This window comes from Anser cygnoides, chromosome 2 (assembly GCF_040182565.1).
Source record: "Anser cygnoides isolate HZ-2024a breed goose chromosome 2, Taihu_goose_T2T_genome, whole genome shotgun sequence".
NCBI lineage: Eukaryota > Metazoa > Chordata > Aves > Anseriformes > Anatidae > Anser > Anser cygnoides.
Genome location: NC_089874.1, coordinates 133973347 through 133993516, shown reverse-complemented (window position 1 = coordinate 133993516; position 20170 = coordinate 133973347). Strand labels below are relative to the sequence as shown.

Sequence of the window (20170 nt, the reverse complement as noted above, 5' to 3'; positions counted from 1 at the left end):
GAATGATTTAAACAACTCTAGGAAAAGGTGCAAGTTTTTACATGCTGTCTGCTCTGAAACTGCACTATATTTAGATTACAATTGAAAGGCAGAGTAACTGCCATTTAAAGTGGGCAGAAGTAGATTAAGGCAAAGGCACTATAGATCTGCTGGTGTTGTTTACAAAACATGTAGGTTATGCTAAATCACCCCAAACACCCTGAGATTCCCTTCCTCCCCATGCCATACACTGTGGCCCACACTAAACTCCTCACTGGGAAGCATCCCTCAAAATACTTGCTTCTCCTGGATCAGCCTGCACTTGTGGGCAAAGTAGAAACTCCATGACCAGACCAGCTCTGAACACAGTAACATTAAATCACAGGCTCTATTTCCATAAGAGAAGACATTTCTAGCCTGCGTGAAGGCAAAAACAAAATTCTGAATATGAGAGTCCAGGGTAGGAAATACCTGTTTGAGTATGCCTGAAATGATAATTTACATCTGAACCCTGAACACCAGTAGCGTTCAAAGGAGTAAGAAGGATGTAAGAAGCAGGCATCCCTGTAGGAGCCTCTTTTGCCTTAAGCCTGATCAAAGCCTGATGCTGTCACACTCCTGTGCAGTATTCCAAATTCTGAGTTTGTACCTCCTACTAGGTTGCTTAAAATCTTGTAAATGGTCCACAGAAATATTAAAAAATAGAACACACAGTCTTCCATAATATCCAGCACTCCTCAGCCAGAAATTGGCCCCAGGCTGTCCTCCCCCATCCAGAGATCCCAGAAAGATAGATTTCTCTTCCTATCTTAAATGGGCTTTGTCAGTTCTTAGAGAATGGAAATAATAGTCAGGGGGAGCAGAAATGGTGGCAGACGATAACATTACCTAATAAAATATATGAAATTAAATTTAAATTAATTTTAGTATATTCATCTTAGGTAAGAAATAATTATTTCCAGTGGTTAAAATATTCTTCCACATTTCTGACACAATAGTTATTAAATCTTTTCAGAAATTGTCAGTAGACTTTTAAAGCCATAATATAAGATGCCTTTACCTTAGGAAGTATATTCAGACTGAAATAGAACCTGTAAATGGATTTTTCTTATCATCCATGAAGAAGTGTAAACTTAATCTAGTTGCTGGTTCTTTATCTCAATTCCTTTTTAATTGACATTCTGCTTAAACTAATGAAAAACCACCCTTTCTAAAGTCACTGCCATTAGTGCCTTATTCTGGCCTTGTCAAGAATGACTGACAGAGAGGTGAAGCTTAAACACTGATAGTTGGAAATCTTTCTGTTAATCCAAAGTCAGTAAAATCTTCAGACTCTTCAGACTGAACATATAGCTATTATTCCTCGTATCTAACTTCAAGAGGATTTGAAATGGTAGATACAGCAATTCAATAAGTCTTTGGTACGCTCTTAAAACTCCACTTTAAAAGCTTCACTGAGTTATTAAATATTGTGATTTATTCCAGAAAATGCCTTTAAAGAAAGCTTGGGGGGAAAAAAATAATAATAATAAACAAGAAACATAATCTTTCCTACCTTCCTGTAATTCAAGCTGCCAGTTCACGAATACAGCTGTTAGCCAGAGTCCGGATTCAGGTAATAAAACCACAACTCAGAGGAAGAGAGGAGCAGCCAAGCAAGCCCAGCCTACAACAAGTCTCTCTCAATTCCCTTGACCAGTAGCAAAAGTATGTTTGCTGGACACCAAGAAATGCAAGTTGGTGACAAAGGGCATTATATCTGTAAGAAGCATATTATTCAGTTTACACTACCACATTAATACTTCACTAGACCACTGGGTTAGAAAAAATATTTCCAGGTTCATTGGAAAAGTGATCCCCTTGAATGACAGCCAGAGATCTTTGGAGTTCTTGGCCCAAAATTTTGGGTCAAAAAGTACAAAAAAATTGATATAATTTAGAAAGGTTTTAATCTGGGGAGAAAAAAAAAATCCATTTCATGTTGTAATGTAGCCATTCTCTAACCAACTATATTAATCATCTAATTAAATAAGTTCAAAATCGTAAATAAATTAAATACTAGCTGAGCAGATTGCCATTTTTATCATCTTGAAAGTCCTATGAATGTTTACATGCATTTATGTTTTCTATATGAATATTTTGTTTATCAAGCCATTCTGTTTTTGTTTTTTGTGTGTGTTTTTTTTTCCTGTAATCATTTGAGCTACAGCTATCAATGTACTTCTTGGAAACTAGGACTGTAATTCATTCTTGTCAGAAACAGATGGCTGAGAAAATGAAAGCAACAACAGCAATGAAAGACAAGGCCACCTGGGTCCATCAAGCTGATGAGAAAAGGTTGTGAAGCTAATGCCAGTGCTATCTGGAGCCAACACAAACAGTCTTTCAAAACAAGAAGAGTTAGGAATCAGTCGATAATATATGGGGAAAAAAAATCCCTGTGAAACTGGAGGGGATGCAGTCCTGGGAATTTCAGGCATAGTCAGCATCATAAAAAATACCAACTTTGAACTGAGTTAAAAGATGGAAAAAATGGATAGTCAAGCAAAAAGCCATAGTTTTTTTTTCTCTGACCCCATTTCTGAATGATGCTCCTAACAAGTAAGGTTAATTTGACTTAATATTTTAATGGAAGAATACAATTAAAGAGCATTAAAACTCTTGATAAACTGCTTATCCTACCTCCCCTGACAATGCAGGATGGTTTCTCCATTCCAGAGGTCCTTTAAGTATTTCATGAACTATCATAGACCATTCTCTGAAAATAGTTTCAGAGCCACAAAAAGTTCAATTTCTTCCTCATTCTGCTACTTCAAGCTCCTGAACTGAGTGCCACCACTTCTACCAGACCAGGTCCCTGTTCATAGGTTAAGCCAGGAAAATAAATAAATAAATAAATAGGATTTGTAATGAATGAAAATAAAGGGGAGACTTCTCTTCTTCCTATGTCAGGTCCTAAAGCTGTCTCTCTGCTTGGCATGGGCCCTTGGAAGGGGGAATGATGTGTGGCTGGGCCAGGAGCATCATTCAGTTACTAAGTGCTTTTCTAGGCATTATTTCAATCAGAAATTGCTGTGCAGCATCACGCAGTTCCCATGAGCACTCGGTAAACTTTCTCCTTTTTAAGAACTTCAAGCTACCAGGTTCTTTTTTTTTTTTCCTACTGGTTTATCATCATTTAGGGATATTCATTTCATACAGCAGTGAATACAGCTTGAATTGGGCAAAAGACATCCACTAATCATGCAGTGAATTATAAAATGACTCTGCTTTAACTGTGGTCATGCAGCTGACATACCATTGGAAATAAGTGAAGTTCTGCACCAAAGGTAGAATAGTAAAAGTTACAGTGATTCCTCTAGGGAACATTAATTGTATCAGGTACTTTCATGTCTTTTATACTTCTGCTTGATGACATCTGTGGATGATCCCTGAAGACAAATATCATGATATATGAGATCAGATACATGTGTTTTCTCATTGGCCTTTCTGAGGAAGAATACATACACACATGTGTAAATACCATAAATTGTTACACTAAATTAAGCCACCACATTAGCCAAAATAACTAAAAACAATGGATTAAGTAAAGGTGTTTGGCTGGAAAAAAAAATCCTCTGCAATTTGCTGGTTTCTCTTTTCATTCACCTATAAAATCACACAAATTCACAATGAAATTGGTTGATCACAACTTGTTACTGATGTTATTTCTGCTTACAGATATAACATGTGGTGTGATGCTGAGAGGCATATATTCATAGCAACCTACGGAGACTTGAGTCCCTGAGCTGCACTTAGCAAAATTCACAAGGATGCCCATATTTCACATGCAAATGATAGCTCACTGAGACTTAAAGGTACAGTACATATGAAAGATGTGGAGTTACAGTCATAAGCCACAATATTTATTATAGTGAAACAAAAGCCTTGCTCAAACAGAACTGCTAGTCATGGGTTGCAGTAGCAGTTATCTGCAACTGCAGCCACTTTGAGCTTTTGGGTTTTATTTAAAAAGCTTAATTGGAAGTTTTTATTACTCCCAATTAAGCTTTTTAATTAAAAAGAAAGTTGAAAGAGGCTGGAGGCAAGTATTGCTGAAACTCATATCTGCACAGACTCCAAGGGGGAAAAAAAAAAAAAAAAAGGAGTTTTGTAGCACTGCAACTGTCAGCCAGCTGCAGCTTTCAGTAACGCTTACTGCTGATCCCATTTACCTTGCCAGTGGCACACTGCAAATGCAGATACACACATCTAATTGGAAAAACAGGCTTTCAGCTTTAAATAATACTATAAGGATATGAATCCTGCTTCATTCCTGCAAGGGACCTCATGCGAGTAAAAAATTCTTCCTATTCCCTCATCTCTGCTTTATTTACACCATAAACAATTTGAGCTTGGTAGATGTTTTCCAAAACTAGGGTAGATTCACCATACAATGAAGGACCTTCCAGCAGACATGCACGTTTCTCTCCAGTCCTCTGGAGACAATGTACAGACAGATAACATGTAGGTAGATGAACAGGCAGATAACATGTTCAGAAAAGAGGGACTCTTCTAACCCTTCCTTATAGAATCAATATGAATCAATATTTCTGAGTCTTATAGAATCTTTTAAATACTTATAGAATCTATACTTTTGGCCTGAAATTGATTTAGTCTTTTCCTTCAAACTCAGTTACTTAGTATAGGCTTTAACACTTTATTGGGATTAAGGAAAAAGCACTGGTTTAAAGAAAGAGTGAGAACTATTATTGAAATCTGCAACATTCGGCTGACAAAGCAGAGACTAAGAAACCTGCACATATCCAAACAGCAGGGACATTTTTTAGATAATAAAGATCTTGGACCACATTTCAAAAAATTCTGTCCCCAGCTGTTGACAGCTCAACCTGTGGCTTCAAAATTTCAGAAACATTTTGAATTTGAGGCCTTTTCTTAGTCTGTAATAGAGATAAAGAGGTGCTAGGTAATCACTTCCAGCTCCCAATTCCACATTCTTCCCATAGGTCTGGGATTGTTCCCCATAGCGCAGCACTTTCCCAGAAAGAAGGAAAGAAGGAAGTAAAAAAAAAAAAAAAAAAAAAAAAAAAAAAAGCTAATATTCTAGCAAGGATTTTGGAACAGCTCTTGGAATTTACTCTATTGTTTCTGGAGAATATCTGGTGAAAATATTTTCAGAATCTACCCAGTGACAAAGATTTTATTTCTACTTTAATATATTCATTATCAAAGCGCAGCCTAGTTAGACAACGGCTTCTTTGTGAATCAATTTTGAAACTAATTTTAGATATGTTTCCAAGATACAAATCTCCACAGAGCTGCTTTTTACCCCACCTTTGCCTTAAGTAAAAACCGTATTGTAAATTGCACTTGGAGAATAGATTTATTTTGCGTAGGTCTTAGAGGACAAAGTTGTAGTAGGGAATGAAAATTAGGATCGTATACTTTTTTTATACACAGTTAAAGGGTGATAAGTGAAGGGATTATCCAACCTGCAAGCTGAAACATTTTTCTCAAGAGCAAGAGGCATTTAATTCCACGGTAAATGAAGGATTCAAGAAAGGTTGATTTCCTCCTTGTTAATGTAGCTAAATCTCTGTTTTGAGCTAAACCCAGAAGGTGAAGTGAGTGAGTAAACATCTACCATTTGTCTTAGAATGACAAAACAAAGATTTAGGGATGTTCACTTGCTTAGATACAGTCCAGATAGTGTTTTGATATTTTTAATAGAGATTACAAATCATGCTGGGTAACGTTTGAAACAGATAATAGAATCATCTGAGTATATTAATCTTTAAACTTTTATGTCTTCTGCATCTTTCCATCTCTTCAAAATTTAATTCTGAATATTTGCCTGTTTGTTCGCACATCAAGGTTATTACCAAAGCTTACTATTTTAAAGGGAATATGCTTCAGAGATATTAGTGATCTGAGGACCAAGGATCCAATTGTAATGCTTCACTTTAAAAATCTTAGAACTGATCTTAGTTATGTCAAAGCACGACGATTAACCCCACACAACACAGTTAGATATCAAAAGTTTGTACTGAATATATCTTTTTTTTCTCCTCTGTGATTTCATAAGCCAAAATGTCTCAGCATGGCCAACACAAATGGTTTCTTCTAGCTGGTAAACAGCAGTGCCAGAAGGGGCACACGTGGTACATCCTGAGCTGTGACTTGCGAGTGATGGTCAGTTTTGCAGGCTGCTCCCCTCAAGATCACCATGGCAGCCATGAGAGGAAGCAGCCACATATAAGCATTGTTCCCCTTTGCCCTCTTGCTCACAAAAATAATGTCCAAGGATGAGAAAAGGAGGCAGTTTGTGTTCATTTGCCCAAGCATACATTAGCACAGATGATCTATAGGTGAGTCCCATAGAGGAAAAGAGCTCTGCTACTGGTCTACTCCACGGATAGACATCTACGCTGTCTGATCCTGAAGTTGTGCAGATGGAGAGCAACTTTTTGCTCAGCCAGATAATGACAGGACAAGGGGGAATGGTTTTAAACTAAAAGAGGGGAGAGATTTAGATTAGAGGTTAGGAGGAAATTCTTCACTCAGAGGCACTGGAAAAAGTTGCCCAAAGATGCTGTGGATGCCCCATCCCTGGAAGCATTCAAGGCCAGCTTGGACGAGGCCTTGGGCAACCTGATCTAGTGGGTGACGTCCCTGACCATGGCAGGGGGGTTGGAAGTAGATGATCTTTAAGGTCCTTTCCAACCTAAGCCATTCTATGATTCTACGTAATGAAAAATAATTCAGGAGAGACTATGATAATGCAAATGATGTTAAATATGTTAAATAATAGAAGCCATTTCAGATACATAAAGATGACAGTCTTTTTGTAGATTCTAATTGTTTTAAAATGAGGCCAAAACAAAACATTGAACAAAGGAAGAGAAACAATGCTTTATTAAGAACAAAAATTTCTTTTAAAAATGCTGGTGGCAATATTGTAAATACATTTACTTTGATCCATTGGTGAGCACTGGAATATTTTTTTCATGTTTATGGACTTGATTTTATGTATTTGCTTATGAATATGTCTCTTAGATACAGGCTGGTAAAAGTTTTTAAACAAGTCATTAAATATAGTGTAGTAGGGATTACAATGAGTTTATTTGTTTCCATATAGAAAGAAATGAGACTACATTGTTTGTTTTGTGAAATGTTACTACTGCTCACTGAATCTGCTGTGGCCATAGTGATAATATGGGCATAAAGGTTTCAAAGCCAATTTCAAGTGGGTTGTGGCATCTGGTATATACTGGCAAACGTCTTTAGCAAGTGAGAAACCAAGACAAATAAATCAGGTATAAATCTAAATCACTGGCTTTATTCTCATGAGAATTGCATTATTTTCTCTGAGAAACTTGGCAGAATTTCTTCTTCAGGAAGTTAGCCCTCCTGCAGGGTGCGATACCAGCCGCAGGGGCAACACCAGCCTGGCTCCCACCCCATTCAGGAGTGGCTGGAGCGATGCTCTCCTCTGCTCCAACCAAATAAGCCTGACTCCAACCTACATACATAAATCTGGATAACATTCAGGATGTGTCCTCGATACGGTGGGGGCTGGGGAGAGAAAGAAAAAGAAAATATATTCAAATGAGTCTACATTTTTCCTTTCTTCTTACCAGGTTGGCTATAAATGTCTGCCTTGCCTAATCTTTCAGTCAGTCAATCTCAGTCAGGGAAGTCAGGGCACTTAAGAGCTGCCGAGGTTCCGAGTAATTACCTGAACAAAAGACCGTCTGGGATTGGACTAACTATTGGCTCATCTGTATTCAGCAGCGTTTTGAGATCATGAAAGGAGAAACCTGGAAAGTACAAGGGAGGAGATGCAAAAAAGAAGACAAATGAAAAAGGAAAATGCATACTGTAAGCGTACACCATAAGAAAAAAAGGTAGGGATATAGTGCTGTTGTTTGACCAAAACACAGATTTCTGAGAGAATAAAGAAGTTGAAAAAAATAATAATAATAATTAAGAAGGCTTCTCTGCTTCAGCATTGAGTTTCTGCTAAAAATAAGAAATAAGACAACAATAGACATATGAACCACTAATTAACAAACACACACCTGCGCTGTCTGAAGCCCAGAGTTAGCTGTTTCAATTCATGATGGAAACTTAGCCTTGGTTTCTCACATAACTTTTCTGATCAACAAACCATTTAATAAGATGCAAAATTTCTTTTTCTTTCCCCCAAACCACTTGGAAAAGTCCTAGCTTCACCGTGATGTGAGGTGGAAAATACTGTAAGATAAACTCAGAAAGTTTGGTGGGACAAGAAAATTGCCACCCAGCTCTAGCTGAAGCCTAAGCTAAGGTCTGTGTTCAGCCAGTGGGGCTTAGTGCTCTACTCAGGGAAAACTCCAGTTGGCAGCAACATTGTTTTAAACATTTTGGTAGGGTCTGTAAAGACAGTGGGGCCTGAGTTTTACCATATATCAGGTGGAAACATTTTCACTTTATTATATGGGTACAAAGAATTCGACGCAGCAATGAACTTCTGTAGGGAGATATTTTATCCAGAGATTCAAAAAATTTAGCATTAGATCACCTAAAATTCGTGTAAGCCATATAAGTTGTCCCAATTATGTTGAGCTTTAGCTTCATCTCTTTCCTGCATTTTTCTTTGGTTTCAATCATTTTTTTTATTGCTTGCTTTCAGACCCACACTCCCAGCAGACCAGTTCCTAAATTCCTTAGCGGTCTTAATACAACAAAAGCCACCATCATGAGTGGCAGTAATTGGAAGCCTTGTTCACAGTCTCAGCCTATGGGCTAAGTATTGATCGAAGATGGAGTCAGAGCTCATGCTCCTTCACTAGCTAGAACAAGGAAGGAAGCTGCATTTCATATTTTGAACACTGTGCGGAGGCTCATAAACAAAAAGTGTGGGGGTAAAAAAAAAATAGCTATCTGACATTATCCATATATTGCATTCGCTAAAGAAGTATTTCCTGAGAATAAAAACAAAGATCTAGGGAATAAATAAATAAATGGTGAGTATTGAAGTGAAGAGGGAAAAAAAAAATCCCTCCCTCAGTACAGGCATGTTGAGAGGGAAGTTTGTTTAAATAGGAACTCTGCATTCCACCCACAATAGCTATTCTCATCCGTGATGAATGCAGACATAAACAAGCCTGTATGTCTGCAGCCGCTCCCTCAGCCCTTGAAATGCCATGGCAAATTTGCAACGTGTGTCTCAGAAGATAAAACCACACAGATGTGAAGAACTGCCAGCTTTTCCAAACAATCCATGTAACACCTTTGAACCTCGTACTAAATGGCATGAGCTCTGGATACTTCCACTCAGATTCTGACTGGTTTTCTGCTCTGGGGAGTAAGACCGACCTTCATATGATGCCAGCCTCCACTTTCCTTATCTTGTAACTCCTTAATGGTGATGCCTAAACAGATTTTAACTCTACAGAAGTCCAAATGTCCAAAAGGCAGTTGAATTCCTCAGAAATGAGGCAGCTGACCAGAACCAATGTGCAGAACAGGAGATTATCAACCCATAATCTGTAGCATAAAACTTGCCTTCGGCTGGCATGACTACCAAAACAGCAGTGGTATCACTTGTGCATTGCTAGCAGTTATGCCAGACATTTTATACATATACGTGTAGCATTACACAGTATACAGAGGTCAATTTTCTTTAAGATAGACAAAGACAGGTTCCTAGTTAAAAAAAACAATATTGCTTTAAAATTATAATAATAGCTGTAAGAAAAGGAAGAGGAATGATGGTGACCCACAGCCCCCTCTTCGTACAAGAGCAAAGCAGAAAGGATGTTGGCAGCTAAGTGAAAACTGACAGCAGCCTTTGGACAAAAAGCAGCCAGATGAGGATGAATGACAGCACGGACAGAACCTATTATTAATAGCTGCAAAGCAGGAACGTTACTAGGAATCACTTAAGTACTCAGGAAAACACCATGCTAAACACCTTTCCTTTGCTGACTGTGCTTTATATTTCTGCAACTATCGCAATGAGTAACTTATTTGGAAATGCTCAAAATTCTGAATATATTTCTAAACAAAGACTGAAAACCACTTTTCAATGTTTGTCAATATCTCTACCTGTGGAGCTCAGAGATTGCATTAGATTGTATTATTTTAGCACCCAAACTAAGAGATTAACAGTCTTAGATGCCAGCAGTAATTGCAGCCCAGAACACAAGCACAATCAGTGCTTCCCATAAGGCTTTGAAACTATGGGGTGGGGTGGAGGCTGCACACTCCCCTCCTGTCATAGTGGAAGTATGCATGTCTATAAAATGATTATATACTTGCTGAAAGCTAAAAAGATATCTGCTGTCTTTGGAGTTGCTTTGATACTGTTGTGAAAACCTCCTTAATTGAGGAGGCCTCAAATGGACCAGAACTGACTATAACTCTCAGCTGGCATGCGTGTGGTCTCAGCTGGCATGGAGGGTGTTTAGTTATCTCTTTATAATGTTCTGACAGCTTCTAATGCAGTCCAGGTTTCTTCTTTTCACAGTAACATGCACATTACTTTTCTTGTCTTCGTTTTAATTCCTTCCAATAATTAAGGCTACGAAGTGTTTTTGCTGATATCTTGAGCTTGGGTTTGCATTTCAGAAACAACCTTGATTTGCTAGGATGAAGTGATACAGGACACGAAGTAGGATAAACATTCCTCTTATTATAGCTGCTGAATATCACATTTGTAGCAGGTGAATTATCACAAGAGGCAGGACAAACATAGGACAGACTACTGCAATAGCAATCATAGCAAAACAAAGAGGGATGTGTATCGTGAATTGCAGACAGAATAGCCAATGCAGACATGAAATGTGTTCAGTGCTGTGAACAAATTACAGTATTTGGGATCTGGGGAGATTCTAACAGAGACTGAGCCTGTAAAGGAAGGAGTACCTTCAAAAGCAGCAAACTGGGATGAAAAAAAATAATAATAATAATAAAAGAGAGAGAGAGAAAAAAGAGAGAGAGAAAAGAAGAGAAGAGAGTACCATTTCTGTCTTGATATGTCCTGTAGAAATTAAGAGATAATAGTTTCCTTAGGGCCACACACTGAAATCATTGAAAACGATTTCATAAACAACCCCCTCATACACACTCCACCCCAGGGAATTATGGATCTGTACCAGTTGTGGCATATTCCAGGGTAAAAATATGCCAGTCAGGCAATCTGTAGCTTTAAAGTACTGTGCTAGATTCACCCCTGCCGGCACAGAGGGTTGCAAATAATTTGAATAATTGCTGCAGAGAGCAGATGGTAGAAATACTCCATTAAAAGAGTTCCAAATATAGCTTAATTCAGCAAGGGGAGGGAGAAAAGTAGAGAAAAAGTTCAAAGGAAATCTGGCATCACCATCATCATCAACTTAGTATTATTAATAAATAGCAGTAGCAATAGCAATAATAATAGTAATAATAATGACAACAACAACAATAATAGATCCAGACCAAGAACTGAATGGGAAAAAAAGGATGCCAGAATTGCTTTTTTGGGCTGCTGTTCTCTGAAGGATTCCTCCAGACATGAGTAGTCTGGTTTGTATCAATGCTATTTCTGAGAGTACAGCTACAGCTGGACACCATCAGCCTGGTGCCATGCTGTATTATTTCTGGCTTTGACCAGAGCACTGGATCAAAGGGATCTCCTGGTTTTCCCAGCTCTGTTCTGTCTTTGCACATCAGTATTGTCCCTACTGGTTGCTTGCATGCCACTCAGAGAGAAGAAATACTCAGCTCCTTGCAATGCAGTAACCTCCTTGTCCAATGCCTTGCCCAGGGCAAGGAACCATGAAACTCAGGGTTGAACTGAGTCGCTTATCTTTATGCTCCTCTTCTTCCAGTGGTGAAACTGCAAGATGATGTGCCCTGAAATGCTTGGGAATCCTAGACAGATCACAAAGCAGAAATGGGTCACAGAGTCGGTGCTATACAGCAATAAATCACCAAAGCTATAATTCTCAGGTGGAACTTTGCTTTTCCAAAATCAGAGAACTGAAATTGAATGAACCTTGCTGAATGCCCTTCTTCAACGCTCCTGTGGATGCTCATCAATTATATTTGTCAGATTAACAAACTATGGTAAGAGAACTGAAGAACCCAGGTCTGAGAAGGACACCGTAAATATATTTTGATACGGGTGATAGAAATATGTTGCATGATCAAAGTGATTTAGTTAAATCCTTTATAAACTACTAATGATTAATTTGAACTTCTATAAAAAAAATAAAAAATAAAAATAAATAAAAAATAAGAAGAAGAGATACATACCTTAATCAATTTGTTAAATACCTCATAAGATCTTGGAATAAAAGCACTAATCAGGTCCATATGTGGCAAAAGAAGCTGACAGTGGCTAAAATAAGTGACATTTTACAAAAGTAAAAGTCAACAAGCAAGGATTTTTACAAAGAAGTGAAGAGAAAGACATAAAAGGATACAAAAAGCTTGAAAGAGAGCACACAAAAACAAGTATTTTGGAGGTTGCCTCAAATTTATGGTGTTCACCATCCTAAGTATAACATAAAACCTTATTTAAAATAACAGTACAATTTACATTGCAACTTGGTTTAGATACAATTATTCCTATTATTGCCTTTAAAGTATGTACATTTGGAGGAAAACAATCAATAAATCCAAACCGTTCCCAACTATATCAAAAAAACATTTGAACCTTCTACTCATATCTGCAAAATGTAAGTCATACTTGCAACTTTCCACTCAGACATGCAAATTAGCATCTACACTAGGAAACCTGCCTTATTTGCATTAGTTTCTCTCTGGAAATAAGAATTTTGCACAAGTAGCCTTTTCATTTGTGCACACAACTGGTACTGCACAAGGCATCATTTTAGAAGCTTTGCACTACAAAAGCTATGCATATCCATTACTGCAGCGCATACTCACTACCACCTCTTGCCACAATAAGGCTTCAAAGGTCCACTGACCAATTACACAGACAAAAAACAGCAGAAAAAGATACAAGCTAAAAAAAAAAAAAAAAGATTTTTCTGTATTTCTTTAAGCCTTGCGGAAGGCTTAAAGAAAAATCAAAACACTTCAACTACTGCAACCTGCTTCACTGGAAATATTTCTAATCAAATCAAACAAGAACAGAATAAAATTACATGAGGAGTAATGAAGTCTATGATCAAGACTGCTAGATTTCAGTGAGTGGTCTGCCACAGCTTCTCTAGTTTCTTTTTTGTAAATGTCAACATCATCTGCAGAACTAGCACAATTAGAAAAAAATATATATATTTTCTGGGAGAAAAAAAATGACAGTAACTGTTTAAAGCTGAAAGTATTCAAATTTTACAGTGAAAGAACAGTGCAGAATATTCTTACTGTACTGAACACATCAGCATAAGCCCCAAGACAATAGCGAAGGGAACATCTGAATACGAAATACTGCAGTAACAAGACTGGAAAACGTGGCTGGTGTTCGAGTTCGTAGTGAAGCAGCTGGAAGGATTTGGCAGCAGAGAGCCCACCAGAACCAGCTGGAAGGATACAGCACAGAAAGAAACCCTCTGGTGTGCCCAGAGACCCAGAAGACACAGATTGGCTTGCAGGTATTTTACAGTTTTCCCTTTACAGCGCTGACTTCTGCATGTAGCACAAACAAAGGGAGAAAAGATGACAAATGGGAAAAGGGAGGGAAGAGGACCATAAGCGCTCCTTCCCAAGTGAGCCCAGGGAGCAAACTGCAAACGCGCGGCGACTCCCGTAATGATGCCAGCACTTGTTTTTACAAGTACTCGGATTTATTGTTGGCACTAGGAAAAGAAGCCGGGTGCTCGAGTCAGAGGCACAAGAAGGCATTTTGACACGCGTTTGTGAGGGAAGCTAATTTTAACTTTGCACTTTCTCGGCCTCCCTCGGCCGAGCTGTCTCCTTGCCGTGCATTGCCACCTGCAGGAGAGCCAGCCCCTGCTCGGGCAGGCTCAGCGTCCTGCTCCTCGCCGCGCCCAGCCATCACTTCTTTCCACAAAGCAGATAAAACCCAGAAGCCACGAGCACGTACGTTTCTGTGACAATACACGAGTGCCATACTGCTGAGAAGAGCCTAGGCTGCCACCAACACTGCTCTGAAAAGCCACAGAGGGCAAACATTCACAGTCAGTGCCACTTCTCTGCCCGGGAAGTTGCTGCAGTTGAAATCCCAGGCAAAGGGTAAATTTACCTAGGTAAATAAGCTCTTTTATCAATTAAAATTGTCACTTTCATTTAATACCATGAGGCGAGGAGAGGAAGATGAGATATTTGTACTTAAAGATTGAAAATGTTTTAAAGGTAATACCTTATTACCTTTAAATTATTAGCTGGCTTTCAAGAAGTCTAATTCCCCAGGAAGACCCCACTAACTCTGCCATCAGCTTCACATCACCTGAGACACCAGGTACCTTTTCTGTGCTTGCTAAAAGGAGGGGAAAGCAGAACCAGTGAATACAGAACAGCAGTTTCTGCTATATCATGTAAAAACCTGGCCCTATTGATTACCAAGGAAAAGTTCTCACTGATCCATATCGCTATCCTGATATACCCACAGTTTGAACATAATGACTATGTAAGATTTTTTCCTTAATGAGGCTTTATAAATGTCAAGGGCAAAAATGAATGTTGCACACAGCAACAGTAACAGCTTTATGCAGCACACAGGGTGAAAGCACTACCTTCTGCAGACATGCTGAATGAAAACAGCAGCAGTTTCCTTCTTCCAAGGAAGAACTACCTGAACATATTCTCCGGAGAATTGTTCCTTTCAGCTAACCATGGTTAACTACAGGAAACAGAATGAGGTTTGATACAATCCATTCAAACAAGGAAGCTGAGCTTCAGGTAGTAGACACCAGACAAATTCTCAGCTGAGCTGAATAAGTCATGAGTGCTGTACTGCAAGGAACAGCCTCTCTTTCTTTTTGGGGTTGGAGGAGGTGGCAGGGTCTGTCTGGAGGCAGAGCCGTTTGGTGTGCTGTGCTCATACAGCACCTTGCACAGCTGGGTCCTGTTCTTGGCAAAAGACCAGATGTACCTCGCATCCAGCATCAACTGCCAAAAACAATCTAGCAAAAGAGGACCGGGGAGATATATACAGCGCTGCAGCCACTTGTGCAATGCTGATGCAAAAAAGGCAAATGCAAATCCACAATGCACTGGTGTATGTGCTGTTCATTAGACACAGGTGGCAACTTAGGAAATTAAGTTTTCAGGAGGAATCAACAAGACTGATAAACACAATATATGAGGCGAGAGTAGCCAGCAATGGGATTGGCTTAGTTTCAAACAGAGAAACATAATAAGAGTATGTGAAATACTGTCATAAATATTGCAGTGATTATTTGTTTTCTGTATACTTTCTTCATAGAAGAATTTGGCAACACCAGTAAGAAAGAAGATTTATGCAAGGTATAGGGAAAATATGTCTGTTTATAGGGAGAGCTGAGCCCTGGAGCAGCTGGAAAAATTAAGAAATCCATGTCTTCAGAGGTTTTTAAGAGCAGATAAGGCATTATTTGGACTCTGGCCATTTGGACTTGTTATTGTCTCAGCTCAAGAGATTGAATGATATCAGATTTCTCTTATTTCTTATCAGTATCTCTTTAGTCATGGGTAGACTACAAAAACATGACCTTAACACAACCACGAACAGAGGACAAGGAGAACACAACATGCATTATGTCTTTTTCACGTTTCATGAAGGTAAAGCTAGTTCTGCAACTTCCAGTTTAACTCATGATTTTTAATACTGGGAGGCTAACCACACTGGAATCAAGACAAACAAGGAAAATCAACAGCAATAAATACTCGATGGTTTGTTTTCAACAGGCAAACTATCAAGAAATCAAGACATATGTACTGTTAAGTATATGTAGTAGTTTTACATCTATATATTTCAAAGTATTTTGCAAATCCAAATAATGCAGTGATGTACTTTCATAAATTCTCAAGGACATCCAAAGAACTAGATAGTTTAACACAGTCATATAGGTTGACATAGACATTTTTTCAGAAAGTTCATATGATTTGTTCACAAGATGAAACACTAGGGACCAGTGAAGGGACCAAAAATAGGAACTACAACTCACCGTGAACAACTCTGAATTGTGTCCAGTAGCCCACAGATGTCTTCTGCACTGGACATTAAATTTCACATGACTATAGAAAACAGATATGCCACACATTTAAATCATGAAATCCAAAATGTTGTGCCACTTGGAAGGTGTGGACAGTGGGCTTCAGGAAAGGTATGAGGGATTTATCTTAATATGAACTATTATATTGCATAAGAGCTGTCATAATTAATGTCCAGATATGGGGAAAGAATAGTAAAGGTGGTAACTCAAGAAACAGGTAACTCTACCAAAAGATTAGCAACTGATTTATGTATGAAGTCTGTATCAAAAATACAATCTGATTCAAACTAGTACTTCTTTTTTCTTTAAAAGTAGAAATACATTTTTACTGACTTGAATGATCTGCAAGTCAGATATGTAGTCTAAGCAAGTTACCTAAACTGCCTGTAGAGGCAATGAAAACAGATAGGTATTTCCAGGCATGAGTTCATCTTACCCTGAACTGCTACATTCTGATTAATTTTAATATTATACCCAGATAAGCCATGTCCTGGAAAGGCCCACCTCAGGTTACAGAACAGCCAAAATGATAGAGGTTCCAGCTTATCCTTGCTCTTACACAGGCAATTATTTGAAATGACAAAAAATTGCCATCTTTGATTCCTAGACATCAGCAATGGTGTGGGGCATTTAGACAGGCTGATGGGCAATTACTTTCCCTTCAGGAACATCACTGTCTATTCATTGCTGTCCTACAGAACTGGATATTCAGAAAATGGAAGATGTGTTTCATAGAATCACAGAATGGCGTGGGTTAAAAGGGACCTTAAAGCACATCCAGTTCCAACTGCCCTGCCATGAGCAGGGACGCCACCCACCAGAACAGGTTGCCCAAGGCCCCATCCAGCCTTGCCTTGAACACCTCCAGGGATGGGGCATCCACAACCTCTCTGGGCAACCTGTGCCAGTGCCTCACTGCCCTCTGAGGGAAGAATTTCCTCCTAATCTCTAATCTAAATCTCCTTTATTTTAGTTTAAAGCCATTCCCCTTTGTCCTGTCATTATGTGACTCAGCAAAAAGCCGCTCTCCATCTTTTTTTTTTTTTTTTTTTTTTTAAGTCCCCTTTAAGTATTGAAAAGATGCAATAAGGTCACCCTGGAGCCTTCTCTTCTGTAGGCTGAACAGCCCCAGCTCTCTCAGCCTTTCTTCATAGGAGAGGTGCTCCAGCCCCCTGATCATCTTTGTGGCTCTCATCTGGACCCACTCAAACAGCCCCACATCCTGCTTGTCCTGAGGGCCGCAGACCTGTACACAGTACTCCAAGTGGGGCCTCACAAGGGCAGAGCAGAGGGGGACAGTCACCCTCCTCGACCTACTGGCCAGTCCTCTATTGGTGCAGCCCAGGACACAGTTGGCCTTCGGGACTGCAAGCACGCACTGCTGGCTCATGTTGAGCCTTTCGTCCACCAGAATCCCCAAGTCCTTCTCCACAGGGCTGTTCTGAATGAGTTCTTCACCCAGTCTGTATTCCTGTTTGGGACTGTCCTGACCCAAATTTCTGATGTGCAAACTGATTATTTAGGACATGATGTAGTGGTGCATATTTAAGCACCTCAGAGCCACTTGAGATACACTAGAATACGTGACAAATACCTGCAGAGCTGGTATATATTTCACAAGACCTCTGTGAGACCTGTTCCCTTCTGGAGGATACAAGAGATCCCCTGGGACAGCTCAGATGACACTAGATGTTTATTCATGAGCAAATGAATCAAGCCCAAGGACACCAAATTTTGTTTTCAGCCCCCTTGACCCATCCACCAGTCTAGAAATGTGTAAAACATAAGAGGAGATGCTGGCATAAATAGCTCTGTACTTCCTTGTTAAATCTTTTGGCGGAGTGGGAGAAGGCATGAAAAGGGATTGGGGACAGGGAGGCAAGGCAGCATTGCTTGGCTGCAGGGATAAGCAGCACAGGATCTGTTGCTTCGGGTAGAAATACACGGTCTAAATGACAAAACACAACATAACATGGACCTCCTTCCTTGAAGCCTCTTGAGGATAATAATGTGATCACCTTTCACTTATTATTATAAATAGGTTATTACACAGCCCTGACTTCTCTAACCTCTAGCAGTATTACTTCATGAGGAAAATAATAACGCAGTGGTAAATTATATTATTTCTACAAATAGTATGAGAAATTGTGGATATCCAGAAAGGTTAATCCCTGCTTCAGTTGCTGTGCTAGTGAGGTATAAATCTGATGGTAAATGGGGGGCAGGACAGCAGAATAGAGCCCTTGTCTCATAGATACAATACATAGTCATCTGAAAGTTTGCCTCTTACTTTGCATTAGCACTATAATTTCTCATAAAAGGCTTGTGAACTAACAATAATTGGAAAATAACTACTAAAAAGAATGGCATTTATCTGCCTTTTCTAGCGCATTCGCTTTGGATACAAAAGCCTAGGGAAAGAAAGAAATACTGCAGCTGAAATGCAAAAACATTTGTTTTCAGCAGAGGAAAATGGGTCCTCAAAGGGTGACTAAAATACACAAAATTCTATACACCCAAACGACCCTCTTGTCTGCAGTACTGCAACATCAGGTAAAGAAGCTGCTGAAAACAAGTGTTTATTCTCTGCATGATATTTTTTGTCCCTTCCTGCTGCTAGTATTATTCTTATGACACCAGACACTGCATAATATGACATTTCAAATGTATGGCACTGTGACAATGATGTACGAGGAAACATTTACAGAGCCTGGCACAAGAAGTGAAGTTAATACTGAAAAGCAAATGATTTGCTTAGATTGGCTGCTATTTCACAGTTTGCAGGGTAAATATTCAATGTGACAGTCAAACTTAGGAACAAAAATTGATAGCTTTCAAATAATGATTGTAGATATTTACAGTCTACCTTTTAACTACCTTTTTTCTGCCAGCACCAATGTTATTTTTCTACAGGCATGTCTGGCTCATATGTGGCTAAACATATTCATACAATATGAATTCATTACATTCTTTATGTAAATAAATTATCTTTAATTTAAGATTTCAAGGAGAAAAAGTTGCAAAAACACAACTGAAGAAAACAGCCCACAGAAGTCCCTCAAGAAAAATTCCCCCAAATGGAAATGAATAGAGTAGCTCTCCTTGATCCAAAGTATTTGATCTTCTTCTGGACATCTTTAAAAACAATTTGTGAAAGAAAAATTAAGAAACACCCTAAATTTTTCTGGTAGACTTCCTTCCCCCTCTGTCCTCTCCCATTTCTTGGGTAGCACCTCATATTCATTCAGGGCACATCCTCACATTCAGTTTGCCTTAAGCTCAATCATCTTAAAAGAGTTTTCCTGAAGGTCACCATGAGACAAAAAGCATATATCAACATGAAAGGAAGAGGAATAATCTAAGTGTGGGTGCCAAGAAAGAAGTAGAAAGAAACCAATCATGCCCTGGGCAGCAGAAACAAGACAGGGAAAAGAAAAGCATCATTCTTTGAATTCGAGACCCTAGCCAATTATTTGGTTATTTTATATTGGCAGAATGGGTTATACAAAAATTATGAAACCACCAATTATACATCCAATGATATCATCATAACTAAAGTCAGTACCAGGAATTATTTGGTCTACATTTTCAAGTGAATAGCTAAAATAGATAGGTGTGTTGCCAAGGTCTACGTACCAAATGGGTCTTTCCCAGATCTGTTTTATAGGGTGACGAAACAAAAGCAAGACTCCTATGGCCTTGCACGCTGCTAGATTAACTTTTTGGAGGTGATAAAAGATCTGTAATCTCCACAGCGGTGCAGCTGACTCAGCATCACTACAACACATTGCTGCTCATACAATCATAGGTAGAAGGACTTTGAAAAGGCTAAAAGGTTATCAGCCAAGCTCTTCCTAAGATAAGATTCAAGTCTCAATACACCTGCAGTCTTCTAAGTCTAAAAATGCATTTGTTCAAAGGTGTTAGTATTTATATGATGTTTTGAGAAGCTTTTGTTCATGTATGACTGAATGCCAATTTCTTCTCCAAGTGGAGGGGTTCAGAAAGGAAGGAACTAAATACTCTGTTCCTGTTTGGGTCTA

General features: G+C 38.9%; 1 long non-coding RNA gene across 2 annotated transcripts in view; it reads right to left on the bottom strand.

Moving 5' to 3' along the window:
• Window positions 1-6933: 6933 nt before the first annotated feature.
• LOC106030563 (uncharacterized) overlaps window positions 6934-20170 on the bottom strand; it is a 46471-nt gene continuing 33234 nt past the window's right edge. Inside the window, exons 3-4 of one of the 2 annotated variants that reach the window (XR_001203825.3) lie at window positions 7718-7799; window positions 6934-7554 (exon numbers count right to left, since the gene is read on the bottom strand). This is a non-coding gene — a long non-coding RNA (uncharacterized lncRNA). The remainder of the gene's footprint in view (window positions 7555-7717; window positions 7800-20170) is intronic. The other variant, XR_010829738.1, reaches the window with a different exon arrangement.